This window comes from Apostichopus japonicus, chromosome 5 (assembly GCF_037975245.1).
Source record: "Apostichopus japonicus isolate 1M-3 chromosome 5, ASM3797524v1, whole genome shotgun sequence".
Classification (NCBI taxonomy): domain Eukaryota; kingdom Metazoa; phylum Echinodermata; class Holothuroidea; order Aspidochirotida; family Stichopodidae; genus Apostichopus; species Apostichopus japonicus.
The window spans coordinates 439,952-450,291 of NC_092565.1; the positions used below are offsets into that span (position 1 = coordinate 439,952).

Below are 10,340 nucleotides of genomic sequence, written 5' to 3' on the forward strand. Positions count from 1 at the left end.
GTGTATCGGGTACTGGCCTGTGTGTGCCCGACGTTGACGGCAGAACGACCCGCGAACACATGCATAGAGTTGTGACCATTGTCAACTTGAATGTATCGGGCGCTGGCTTGATTGTGTGCCCGACGGAGACGGCAGAACGACCCACGAACACATGCATAGAATTTGGACTTCCTTGAAGAAGACGTTGACATAAAAAAAAAAAAAAAAAAGTCAAGCGGGTACTGGCTCAAGTGTGCCCGACGGTGACGGTAGAACGACCCGCGAACACATGCATAGAGTTGTGACCATTGTCAACTTGAATGTATCGGGCGCTGGCTGGGATGTGCCCGGCGGAGACGGCAGAACGACACGCGAACACATGCATAGAGTTTGTGACCGTTGTCAACTTGAATGTATCGGGCGCTGGCTGGGATGTGCCCGGCGGAGACGGCAGAACGACACGCGAACACATGCATAGAGTTTGTGACCGTTGTCAACTTGCATGAATCGGGTACTGGCCTGTGTGCGCCCGACGTTGACGGTAGAACGACCCACGAGCACATGCATAGAGTTGTGACCGTTGTCAACTTGAATGTATCGGGTACTGGCCTGTGTGTGCCCGACGTTGACGGCAGAACGACCCGCGAACACATGCATAGTGTTGTGACCATCGTCAACTTGAATGTATCGGGCGCTGGCTTGATTGTGTGCCCGACGGAGACGGCAGAACGACCCACGAACACATGCATAGAATTTGGACTTCCTTGAAGAAGACGTTGACATAAAAAAAAAAAAAAAGTCAAGCGGGTACTGGCTCAAGTGTGCCCGACGGTGACGGTAGAACGACCCGCGAACACATGCATAGAGTTGTGACCATTGTCAACTTGAATGTATCGGGCGCTGGCTGGGATGTGCCCGGCGGAGACGGCAGAACGACACGCGAACACATGCATAGAGTTTGTGACCGTTGTCAACTTGAATGTATCGGGCGCTGGCTGGGATGTGCCCGGCGGAGACGGCAGAACGACACGCGAACACATGCATAGAGTTTGTGACCGTTGTCAACTTGCATGAATCGGGTACTGGCCTGTGTGCGCCCGACGTTGACGGCAGAACGACCCGCGAGCACATGCATAGAGTTGTGACCGTTGTCAACTTGAATGTATCGGGCGCTGGCTGGGATGCGCCCGGCGGAGACGGCAGAACGACACGCGAACACATTCATAGTGTTGTGACCGTCGTCAACTTGAATGTATCGGGCGCTGGCTAGGATGTGCGCGGCGGAGACGGCAGAACGACACGCGAACACATGCATAGAGTTTTGACCACTGTCAACTTTAATGTATCGGGCGCTGGCTAGGATGTGCGCGGCGGAGACGGCAGAACGACACGCGAACACATGCATAGAGTTTGTGACCATTGTCAACTTGCGTGTATCGGGTACTGGCCTGTGTGTGCCCGACGTTGACGGCAGAACGACCCGCGAACACATGCATAGAGTTGTGACCATTGTCAACTTGAATGTATCGGGCGCTGGCCTGTGTGTGCCCGACGGAGACGGCAGAACGACCCACGAACACATGCATAGAATTTGGACTTCCTTGAAGAAGACGTTGACATAAAAAAAAAAAAAAAAAAGTCAAGCGGGTACTGGCTCAAGTGTGCCCGACGGTGACGGTAGAACGACCCGCGAACACATGCATAGAGTTGTGACCATTGTCAACTTGAATGTATCGGGCGCTGGCTGGGATGTGCCCGGCGGAGACGGCAGAACGACACGCGAACACATGCATAGAGTTTGTGACCGTTGTCAACTTGAATGTATCGGGCGCTGGCTGGGATGTGCCCGGCGGAGACGGCAGAACGACACGCGAACACATGCATAGAGTTTGTGACCGTTGTCAACTTGCATGAATCGGGTACTGGCCTGTGTGCGCCCGACGTTGACGGTAGAACGACCCACGAGCACATGCATAGAGTTGTGACCGTTGTCAACTTGAATGTATCGGGCGCTGGCTGGGATGCGCCCGGCGGAGACGGCAGAACGACACGCGAACACATGCATAGTGTTGTGACCATCGTCAACTTGAATGTATCGGGCGCTGGCTAGGATGTGCGCGGCGGAGACGGCAGAACGACACGCGAACACATGCATAGAGTTTTGACCACTGTCAACTTGAATGTATCGGGCGCTGGCCTGTGTGTGCCCGACGGAGACGGCAGAACGACCCACGAACACATGCATAGAATTTGGACTTCCTTGAAGAAGACGTTGACTTAAAAAAAAAAAAAAAAAGTCAAGCGGGTACTGGCTCAAGTGTGCCCGACGGTGACGGTAGAACGACCCGCGAACACATGCATAGAGTTGTGACCATTGTCAACTTGAATGTATCGGGCGCTGGCTGGGATGTGCCCGGCGGAGACGGCAGAACGACACGCGAACACATGCATAGAGTTGTGACCGTTGTCAACTTGAATGTATCGGGCGCTGGCTGGGATGTGCCCGGCGGAGACGGCAGAACGACACGCGAACACATGCATAGAGTTTGTGACCACTGTCAACTTGCATGTATCGGGTACTGGCCTGTGTGCGCCCGACGTTGACGGTAGAACGACCCACGAGCACATGCATAGAGTTGTGACCGTTGTCAACTTTAATGTATCGGGCGCTGGCTGGGATGTGCCCGGCGGAGACGGCAGAACGACACGCGAACACATGCATAGAGTTGTGACCGTTGTCAACTTGAATGTATCGGGCGCTGGCTGGGATGTGCCCGGCGGAGACGGCAGAACGACACGCGAACACATGCATAGAGTTTGTGACCATTGTCAACTTGCATGTATCGGGTACTGGCCTGTGTGCGCCCGACGTTGACGGTAGAACGACCCACGAGCACATGCATAGAGTTGTGACCGTTGTCAACTTGAATGTATCGGGCGCTGGCTGGGATGTGCCCGGCGGAGACGGCAGAACGACACGCGAACACATGCATAGAGTTTGTGACCACTGTCAACTTGCATGTATCGGGTACTGGCCTGTGTGCGCCCGACGTTGACGGTAGAACGACCCACGAGCACATGCATAGAGTTGTGACCATTGTCAATTTTAATGTAGCGGGTACTGGCCTGTGTGTTCCCGACGTTGACGGCAGAACGACCCACGAGCACATGCATAGAGTTGTGACCGTTGTCAACTGAAATGTATCGGGCGCTGGCTGGGATGTGCCCGGCGGAGACGGCAGAACGACACGCGAACACATGCATAGAGTTTTGACTTCGTTACAGAGGACGTTGACAAAAAAAAAATAATAATAATAATATCAAAAAAAACAAAACATGGTCAACTTTAGTGTAACGGGTATTGGCTTAAGTGTGTGACCCAATGGTCAGAATGAGTGGGCAGAGTGAATCGGATTATATATTAAGGGGAGTGTCTTGTCTCGCCGGTCGATCTTCAAATTGTAGAAGTTTCCTCATATATCTCCTTGATTTCGTCAAGATATATCCGGCACGGGAGCAACCCCGACACTCCTCTGAAAATACGGGTCGCTCCCATGTGAGAAGGTCGATGGTGTGATCGACGGCACGAGTGTCATGCGACCGGGCGAGGGCCGAGTAATTAGCCGACGGTGATGCACACATGCGTAGGCATGGGACCCGTTGTCGTTGCACGAGTCTGTGAGACGGGGCGCCGCCGGACAAGACATACCCGGCACGGGAGCAACCCCGGCACTCCTCTGAAAACACGGGTTGCTCCCGGGTGAGAAGGTCGATGGTGCGGTCGATGGCACGAGTGTCATGCGACCGGGCGAGGGCCGAGATTTAGGCCGACGGTGATGCACACAGGCGTAGGCTGGGACTCGTCGTGTTGCACGAGTCTGTGAGACGGGGCGACGGCCGACCTCGACGGCAGGCCGCCCGATGCATCCGCAAGGTGTGGCTCTCGTCCGAGATTTTGAGATCTCTTTAGTGTAGCGGGTATTGGCTTAAGTGTGTGATCCAATGGTCAGAACGAGCGGGCAGAGTGAATCGGATTCTATATATGAGGGGGGTAGTAGAGTCGATCCAAGACTCGAGAAGGCTTTTAATGTCTGTCGTGTGTGTATGCGTGTCATGGTTGGACTCCAGCGGGCCCTTTCGGTAGGGTCAGCCGTCGTTTCATCGCGACCATGTGTTGCAACTCGGCGCTCAGAGCGGGGGTTTTCACCCACTCGCCCCGTGAGCAGAGGTGTCCCTCCGTGCACACGTATATATCGACGTTCAGATATGAAGCTTTCGCGGACGGGAGTCCACCCGAGACTCGAAAAGGCTCCTTGCCTGTGGTGCGTAAATATGTTTTTGCACGTCAGACCCTTGCTGGCCTTCTCGGTAGGGTCAGCCGTCGTTTCATCGCGACCATGTGTTGCAACTCGGCGCTCGGTGCGGGGGTTTTCACCCACTCGCCCCGTGAGTAGAAGGTTCTTTCGTGCATATGTATATATACAATCCCAGATATTGAGCTTTTTCATCCGCAGAACCCCCGGTGGAGAAGAGAGAGAGTAGAGATGAGAGAGAAAGGAGAAGGGAGAAGGCCTCTCGCGTTGCGTGGTCGATGGCACGAGTGCCATGCGACCAGGCGAAAGGCAAACGGCAAGCCGACGGCGACGGCAGGCCGCCCGACTCACCCGCAGAGAATCTGGGTCTCGTTCGAGATTTCGAGATCTCTTAAGTGTAGCGGGTATTGGCTTAAGTGTGTGATCCAATGGTCAGAACGAGCGGGCAGAGTGAATCGGATTCTATATATGAGGGGGGTAGTAGAGTCGATCCAAGACTCGAGAAGGCTTTTAATGTCTGTCGTGTGTGTATACGTGTCATGGTTGGACTCCAGCGGGCCCTTTCGGTAGGGTCAGCCGTCGTTTCATCGCGACCATGTGTTGCAACTCGGCGCTCAGAGCGGGGGTTTTCACCCACTCGCCCCGTGAGCAGAGGTGTCCCTCCGTGCACACGTATATATCGACGTTCAGATATTGAGCCTTTTCATCCGCAGAACCCCCGGTGGAGAAAGAGCAGGACCTCGGTGTCGTCAGATATCGAGCTTTCTCCACGGGACCCGTTCGGGCATGCTGCCGTTGCTGCGACCATGTGTTGCACTCGGCGCTCGGTACGGGCTTTTTCATCCAAGCAACGAATGCACGCTCGAGGCGTGCGATTGCTCTCCCCTGTTCCAGTGGACGAGCCGTCGCCCTCCCGCGTCGCTTCGAACCGGTCCCGTCTCCGAGGCGGGACCACTGCGACTCCTCTCGAGACGACCCAGTCGACTCGGGTAGAGATACACACCTCGAGAATCCCTTCGGGCGGTTCTTCGATCACTGTACCGTAATAGCACGGCATCGACAATTGAGAATTCAGAGAGAGAGAGAGGGGAGTGCGAGAGCGACTCCCGGACGGCGAACGGGCCCAGCCCGGTTCTGTCGACCGTTACCTGGTTGATCCTGCCAGTAGTCATATGCTTGTCTCAAAGATTAAGCCATGCACGTCTAAGTACAATCCTGAACATACAAGAGAAACTGCAGATGGCTCATTAGATCAGTTATGGTTTATTGGAGAAAGTCTTATACCATGGATAACTGTGGTAATTCTAGAGCTAATACATGCAACAAAGCGCCGACCCTTCGGGGGAAGCGTGCTCTTATTAGGAACAAGGCCAGCCCGGTCCTTTCGGGGTCCGGTCTCCGCTGGTGAACTCTAGATAATCATGCCGATCGCACGGTCTTGCACCGGCGACGCTCCCTTCAAAAGTCTGCTCTATCAACTTTCGATGGTAAGTTATGCGCTTATCATGGTTGTGACGGGTAACGGAGAATCAGGGTTCGATTCCGGAGAGGGAGCCTGAGAAACGGCTACCACATCCAAGGAAGGCAGCAGGCACGCAAATTACCCACTCCTGACACGGGGAGGTAGTGACAAAAAATAACGATACAGGCCTCTTCGGAGGCCCTGTGATCGGAATGAGTACACTTTAAATCCTTTAACGAGGATCTACTGGAGGGCAAGTCTGGTGCCAGCAGCCGCGGTAATTCCAGCTCCAGCAGCGTATATTAAATTTGCTGCAGTTAAAAAGCTCGTAGTCGGATTTCTGGCCGGGGCGGGCGGTCCGCCGTGAGGCGTGCACTGCCCGTTCCCCTTCTCCCCGTCAAACGGGAGTCGTGGGAGATTTTTCCCGGCCAGTGATTCGGTTGGTCGTGCGGTGCTCTTAACTGAGTGCCGTGCGAGACTGGAACGTTTACTTTGAGAAAATTGAAGTGTTCAAAGCAGGCCAAAGTGCCCGAACAGCTCAGCATGGAATAGTGGAAGAGGACCTCGGTTCTATTTCGTTGGTCTTGAGATCCTGAGGTAATGATCAAGAGGGACTGCCGGGGGCATTCGTATTGCGGCGTGAGAGGTGAAATTCTTGGATCGTCGCAAGACGCCCGACAGCGAAAGCATTTGCCAAGAATGTCTTCATTGATCAAGAACGAAAGTCGGAGGATCGAAGGCGATCAGATACCGCCCTAGTTCCGACCATAAACGATACCGACTCGTAATTCGCCGGCGTTCCTCCCATGACGCGGCGGGCAACTCTCCGGAAAACCAAAGTCTTTGGGTTCCGGGGGAAGTATGGTTGCAAAGCTGAAACTTAAAGGAATTGACGGAAGGGCACCACCAGGAGTGGAGCCTGCGGCTTAATTTGACTCAACACGGGGAAACCTACCCGGCCCGGACACAGTGAGGATTGACAGATTGAGAGCTCTTTCTTGATTTTGTGGATGGTGGTGCATGGCCGTTCTTAGTTGGTGGAGTGATTTGTCTGGTTAATTCCGATAACGAACGAGACTCTTGCTTGCTAAATAGTCCGGCCACCCGTCGTGGTGAGCCGCGAACTTCTTAGAGGGACAAATGGCTTTCAGCCATACGAGATGGAGCAATAACAGGTCTGTGATGCCCTTAGATGTCCGGGGCCGCACGCGCGCTACACTGGCGCAAGCAGCGGGTACATTTGCCCTCGGCCGAAAGGTCCGGGTAATCCGCTGAGACTTCTCCGTGCTGGGGACAGGGACTTGTAATTGTGTCCCTTGAACGAGGAATTCCAAGTAAACGCGAGTCATCAGCTCGCATTGATTACGTCCCTGCCCTTTGTACACACCGCCCGTCGCTACTACCGATCGAATGACTTAGTGAGGCCATCGGATCGACCGTCTGGCACCCCCGGCTTCGGCCGGTTGTCGAGGCGCGACGAGAAGACGGTCAAACTTGATCATTTAGAGGAAGTAAAAGTCGTAACAAGGTTTCCGTAGGTGAACCTGCGGAAGGATCATTAACAGAACCCTTCCCCTCCGTGATCGGAGAGGGAACAAAGGGGGAATGTCGGAAAAGCCGTCACAGAGAGACACGCGGAGAGAGCAAATTGGAAAAGCCGGGGGGACTCGAGCGGGGTTTTCACCGCCTCCTTCCCCGTTCCACGGTCGAGGTCAGACCCCGCGCTTCGCCTTCGCTCTCTCCGACAAAAAGGAGACGGGCGTGTCACACACAGACCAGCCCGGGGAGTACCCGGTTCTTCTCTCGTCGTCTGTCTCACGGAGTCTCGCGCTCCCGGTAGCTTCGAGGGAGAAGTCCCGCAAGGGTGGAGACGCCGTCGCCGTCCGCGGCGCGGCGCTCCTCGAGGCATTCTCCGCAGGGCAGAGAAGGGGCACCGGTGTCGCCCGATTTCCCCCCAGTCGGCGAGTCTGACTCGCGCGACCCGCCCTCGCGGCGGTGGGGGGAAGGAGGGAGCCCGCTTCCCCCCTCGGCTCGACGGAGGATATTTCTTTCCAGTCACAAGCAAAGAAGGCACAGAGTCCCCGTGTCCTTTCTCCTTCCGTTCCACTTCTTCCCTCGGCTCTGAGGAGAGTTTGCGAACGCGGGAGTCTTCCAGTGGCAAATGACAATTCTTGGTGGTGGATCACTCGGCTCGTGCGTCGATGAAGAACGCAGTTAGATGCGAGAATTCATGTGAATTGCAGAACTCACTGATCATCGACTTATTCGAACGCAAATGGCGGCTCGGGGATGCTCTGCTCCTCGAGCCACGTCCGTCTGAGCGTCTGAAGACAATCACTCACAGAGTCGGCGTGTTTCGCGCGCCGGAGGAGCGCCCGGCCGCAGCCGTCCCTTCGACGGCCGGCTGCGTCGGGTCAGTGTCAGATGGAGTTCTGTGATGTCGGCGCCGGTGAAACTCGGCGAGCAGGCTCGATCGGTAACCGGGGGTTCGTCGGTCGTGCGACGTGCCATCGGGGTGTAGACGTATGCGCCCGTGGTGCGGTCCAGCGTCCGACCCCCCGGAACGGTCGAGGAGCCTCTGCCGGGCAGAGCCGGTCGACCCAATCGCGGGGTCTCTCGTCCTCCCGTCTGCGTTCTCGCAGGCGCATGGTAGGCCACCCTTTCCCGCCGGCGACCCGATTCTTCGGGGAGCGCCGGGGAAGGAGAGACCCCGGGTCGCCGCTATGACTCCGATCACGTTCCACGTGTCTTTCACGATTCCAGACCTCAGATCGGATGAGATTACCCGCTGGATTTAAGCATATCACTAAGCGGAGAGAAAAGAAACTAACAAGGATTCCTTCAGTAGCGGCGAGCGAAGCAGGAAGAGCCCATCGCCGAATCCCCGCGCCCGTTTGCGGTGCGAGGGACCTGTGGCGTAAGGAAACTGAACTCCGGTCGACAGAGTCCGGCCGCAGTCCACTGTGATCGGGGCTGCAGCTTACCCGCAGCGGGTGTAAGGCCCGTAGGGCGGACTCGAAGGCCGGAGGGAAAGCTTTCCAAGAGTCGGGTTGTTTTAGAATGCAGCCCAAAGAGGGGTGGTGAACTCCATCCAAGGCTCAATACTATGCACGAGACCGATAGTCAACAAGTACCGTGAGGGAACGTTGAAAAGAACTTTGAAGAGAGGGTTCAACATTGCGTGAAACTGCCAAGAAGTAAACGGATGAGTGCCGCATGCTACATGGGGCGTCCGGTTGATTCAGGCGCGGTCGGCGCGGCAGCGTGTGCGGGTTCGGATCCCTCGGGACCGACCCGCGGCGCTTCGCCGTCCGGTCCGCGTCGCACTTCTACCGTTCGGCGCCCTTCCCGGCGACCGACCGAAGAGCGGAGCAGAGGGGCGGGCGAGGCTGCGGCGTGCGGGGGCTTCGGCCCTCGCCGTCTTACGCCGCCCGTCACGGTTGCTCACTGCGCTCTCTGTCGAGGACTCTGCGTGACGGCCTGCCCCCCCGGGGGTTCAGGCAGCGGGGTCCGGGCCACCGGCGTCTCCGTCGGTCGCGTGCACAGCTTGCTGTCGCGTGGCCGGCGGGATCCGGAGGGTCCGGTCTCGCCGCGGCTTCGGCCGAAGCGGAGGGTCTGTCGGGCGTGAGCGAGGCCTCCTCATTCGACCCGTCTTGAAACACGGACCAAGGAGTCTAAGCAGGCTTGCAAGTCGAGGGGGTCTACCGAAACCTATCCTGGCATAACGAAAGTGAAGGTCGGCACAGGGCCGTCACGAGGCGGGATCCCGGCCCTCTGGGTCGGGCGCACCGCCACCCCGTTCCGTCCGGCTCGTCCGGTGGAGCGGAGGAAGAGCAAGCATGCTAAAACCCGAAAGATGGTGAACTATGCTCGGGCAGGAGGAAGCCAGAGGAAACTCTGGTGGATGTCCGCAGCGGTTCTGACGTGCAAATCGATCGTCCGACCTGAGTATAGGGGCGAAAGACTTATCGAACCATCTAGTAGCTGGTTCCTTCCGAAGTTTCCCTCAGGATAGCTGGTGCTCGGGAGATATTCGTGAACAATTTTATCTGGTAAAGCGAATGATTAGAGGCCTTGGGGCCGAAACGACCTCAACCTATTCTCAAACTTTCAATTGGTAAGAGGTCCGACTCGCTGGCTTGGAGCCGGACGAGTGAGAATGAACGAGTGCTCAGTGGGCCACTCTTGGTAAGCAGGACTGGCGCTGTGGGATGAACCAAACGCCTGGCTAAGCCGTCCGACTCGGTCGCACATCAGAGCCCACAAAAGGTGTTGGTTGATACAGACAGCAGGGACGGTGGCCATGGAAGTCGGCATCCGCTAAGGAGTGTGTAACAACTCACCTGCCGAATCAACTAGCCCTGAAAATGAATGGCGCTGAGCGTGATGGCTGTGCCGGGCCGTCGGGGCAAGGAGAACCGAATAGAGTCGGCCTCGACGAGTAGGAAGGACGCCACGGTGAGCTAAGAAGCGGTCCGGGCGAGAGCCCGCGTGGAGCCGCCGTGGGCGCAGATCTTGGTGGCAGTAGCAAATACTCTAACGAGAGCCTGGAGGGCCGAGTTGCGGAGAAGGGTTCCATGTGAACA

At 56.5% G+C, this 10,340-nt stretch overlaps 2 non-coding genes across 2 annotated transcripts; both read left to right on the forward strand.

Annotated features, from left to right (window-relative positions):
• The first annotated feature begins 5,437 nt into the window (after nt 1-5,437).
• On the forward strand, nt 5,438-7,315 carry LOC139968319 (small subunit ribosomal RNA). Its single transcript, XR_011793325.1, has one exon. It is a non-coding gene; the product is annotated as a small subunit ribosomal RNA (ribosomal RNA).
• Nucleotides 7,316-7,920: 605 nt separating this feature from the next.
• Nucleotides 7,921-8,080, forward strand: LOC139968430 (5.8S ribosomal RNA). The gene has a single exon (XR_011793427.1). It is a non-coding gene; the product is annotated as a 5.8S ribosomal RNA (ribosomal RNA).
• Nucleotides 8,081-10,340: the final 2,260 nt, after the last annotated feature.